The following is a 3604-nucleotide window of genomic DNA, read 5'->3' as shown; positions in this document are numbered from 1 at the left end:
CCAAGAATTGTGGCCGAAGTATTCAACTGAGAGTTGGGGTTAGGCCTCTTACTTTCCTACCAGGTAACATCCTAAATATGTATTATTATTCAGAGCTACTCAAGAGCTGGACTCAAACGAATGCTTCCCTCCTTGCTCTTCCCTGGTTTTCAGCCAAGGCATAAGACATCATTACTCTTAGAAAGCCAACAACCATAGACAATTTTTCTAACAGCTACTCCAGCTTCTAAGATTCTACATTAATTTTACTTTAGTTTGTCTCTTTCTATGCTGCTACAGATGATCAAGAGGTACTATTTCAAAGAAATGGCACTTGACCAATTTTTTCCCTCTGAATACAAGAAGGCTCATCCAATTTTTCCAGACCCATATTTAATAGCTGATTAAGTGGAAGATGATCCATTTTTATAGCTGATTTGTAAAATCTGTATTGCATTAATAAGTTGCCTTTAAATAGTCTTTCTACAGTTAATGGAAGATGCTGTATTCCTCAAACATTTGCTGATGTGCTACAGATTTTGGAGACCATAAAGCACTTACAGTTTCCCAGAATCTTCTTACTCAACCTAGTGGCTCAGTCAGTATAAACTCTACCAACTCCCTGACCCCCTAAAAATTCTAGTAGCATCATACATAGCATACTGCATAGAATAATTATTTGGGAAAACATTGAAAAGCTGAAAACAGATATTTAAAAATAAACACACAATTAAGTAAACATTAAACATACAAACAGATTAACAACAAAATCAATTTTAACTTTAAATGTCATATGGTAAGCATTAAATAATTTTGTTAGCCTTCTTTTCAGTACACTATTTTTCTTTTTTCTAAATTACCCTTTGGTTTTCCAAAGATTTGGACTTCTTTCCCTCCTTGTATATGTACCTTGTAAGGAGCCTGTGGAGACTCATAAAAACGTTTTCTTGTATCCCAGATGGCTCTCTTCTTTTGATTTTCATTTTTTTTAGAGGCAGTACTACTTAATAGCTGATGGTTAGCAGCTCTTCTACTGAGTGGGCTGTTTTTGGTGCTTAGCAGGGAATGCCACTCTCCACAGAACCATGCTTAAAGAAAAACACAATAGCTACCTATTCTTATTACAGAAGCCAACTCCCTATTAGCAAAAGTTGGAAGAATTCTTATTAATGAACATCCACAAAACGTTTAAATTGAGTACACATACAGCCATATACACACACATACTTTAATTCATGACATTGATTAGGTTTGTCAATACTTTTTTTATACATGTAAAATTTAAGAAATAAATTTTAAACTGTGAATTAAAACAGGACCAGATTTTACAAAAAAAAAGAAAAACAGTATTTCCAAGCACCTGAATCCAGGCGTGGGCAACCACAGCTTCAATGGTCCAAATCTCCTTTAACATAGCAACAGGACAGGTCTGGTTGACAAGATTCCTATCCCAGGACACATCACACAACCAGTCTCATTAAGCTGTGTGTGTATTTTTTTTTTTACTTTATTAAAATTATGAGTTTATTTCATATGTGCATTTCCGCGTCCCACCATTTCCATGTCTGACCTCTATTACTGCCCTATCCTAATATTCCACACATACTTAAAACCAAAGGATGGAGTTCCATCTTTAAAAAACTAAACAGGCATTTTGGACAACATATTCTTAGCAGCAGAACCTGGACAACATTTAACAAACGTGGTGGGGAATGTTCTTATTTTGCATTACAAAAAGGACTGCCAGATATCAACTGTTGCAAAAATGAAATAAGAGAAAATTTTTAACAGCCCATTAATGATAGATGGGATAAAGAAAATGTGGTACATGTACATAATGGAATACTATGCACCCATAAAAAAAAACAAGATTATGTCCTTTGCAGGGACATAGATGGAGCTGGGGACCATTATCCCTAGCAAACTAACGTAGGAACAGAAAACCAAATACCACATATTTTCACTTACAAGGGGGAGCTGAATGATGAGAACACATGGACACATAGAGGGGAACAACATGCACTGGGGCCTATTGGAGTGGAAGGTGGGAGGAGGGAGAGGATCAAGAGAAATGATTAATGGGTACTAGACTTAATACCTGGTGGTGAAATAATCTGTACAACAAATCCCCATGACACCAGTTTACCTATGTAACAAACCTGCACATCCTGTACATGTACCCCTAAACTTAAAGAAAAGCTTTTTAAAAAGTGTTTAAACTGTTTTCTTAAAGAGACTTCCTCCACTGCCAGAGATCTTGAATAGTTTTCTGATCAGTCACCTGGAAGCAATTTTTCACAAAATTGATGAACTTGGCTTCCACTTTGGGAAGAGAACCATCTTTTCCTATTCTTGCTTGCATTTTTGCTTTAATGTCTTCTACAGAACTAGGTCTTTCTGGTGTTTTACAAGTTTTTTCCTGGTTTTTTGAACGATTCTTGACCTTTTGATCTTAGCTTTGATGGTTTTGAGTCCTTCCATTCTGATTTGACTTTTGTGCATTTTTGGCTGGAATAGGTTCTACAGATTTCTTCACTGAATTTTTTTCTTCAGTTTCCTCATCATCAAAATCATCATCTTCATTATCATCATCATCATCTTCAGCAGCATCAAGTTTTACTTTTTTCTGTGGAAGGTTGCTACCACCTCCAGGGGAAGATCGCTTTCCAGATATAGTTAGGAGTTTTACATTCTCCTCCACTTCCTGATTCTGCATCTTCCTCCACAGCTACTAATATGCACAGGCCCTGAACCACACTTCAACTATAAGACCATGGGTGGTGTTATTTCAAAGCCCCCAAGGGAAACTGTTGGCTCTACAGACATTTTCAAAGTTGCCAGTGTTACTTAATTCGACTGCCTTCACAACTCACTGCCTCTACTTCGACAATGCGCAATTCATCTTTTGCACAGGGCCCTAAACTGACCATTCTTAAAGATAACTGGTAATCATTTTCACCATTATCCACCTTCAAGTGATCATTTTTGCCGGCCTTTAGTTCACAACCAAAAAGGTAATTCTGAGGCCTCGGGGGGCACATTGCCATGTCCATTGAATCTTCCATGGGGTGGTGGCACTCACTTAGGTGGGAGAGAAGGTGGACAGAGATAAACAACTACTGCTCCAGAGAACAGCTGCTCAGGACAGAATCACACCAGGGCTTAACCTGTTTTTTTTCAATAAGCTACCCACTAATCATCTGTAGATGGCAATATAGTTCAGCTGTCTGTTAAGGTTATGGACTGAGCTGTATCCCTCCAAAATTCATATGCTAAGGTCCTAACCCCAGAACATCAGAACGTTACTGCTTTTGGAGATAGAATCTTTAAAAAGGTAATTTAGGTAAAATGATGTCATATGAGTGGGTCCTAATCTGATTGGTGTCCCTGTAGGAAGACGTTAGGACACGAATACCAAACATGCACAGAGGGAAGACCATGTGAAGCTATAGGGAAAAATGGCCATCTGTAAGCTAAGGAGAGGTGCCTCAGAAGAAATCAAAAGTATTAACACCTTGATCTCACACTTATAGCCTCCAAAACTGTGAAAAAAATAAATTTCTGTTGTTTAAGCCACCCAGTCTATCGTATTTTCTTACGGCAGCCCTGGCGAACTAATACAGAC

The 3604-nt window shown here is 37.8% G+C and overlaps 1 pseudogene; it reads right to left on the bottom strand.

Moving 5' to 3' along the window:
- Positions 1-2206: 2206 nt before the first annotated feature.
- On the bottom strand, positions 2207-3044 carry LOC100602113 (annotated as a pseudogene).
- Between the last annotated feature and the right edge of the window lie 560 nt (positions 3045-3604).

Source organism: Nomascus leucogenys, chromosome 22a, assembly GCF_006542625.1.
Source record: "Nomascus leucogenys isolate Asia chromosome 22a, Asia_NLE_v1, whole genome shotgun sequence".
NCBI classification, from domain to species: Eukaryota; Metazoa; Chordata; class Mammalia; order Primates; family Hylobatidae; genus Nomascus; species Nomascus leucogenys.
Note: the sequence above shows the minus strand (reverse complement) of the source record. Positions and strands in the feature narration are given on the sequence as shown.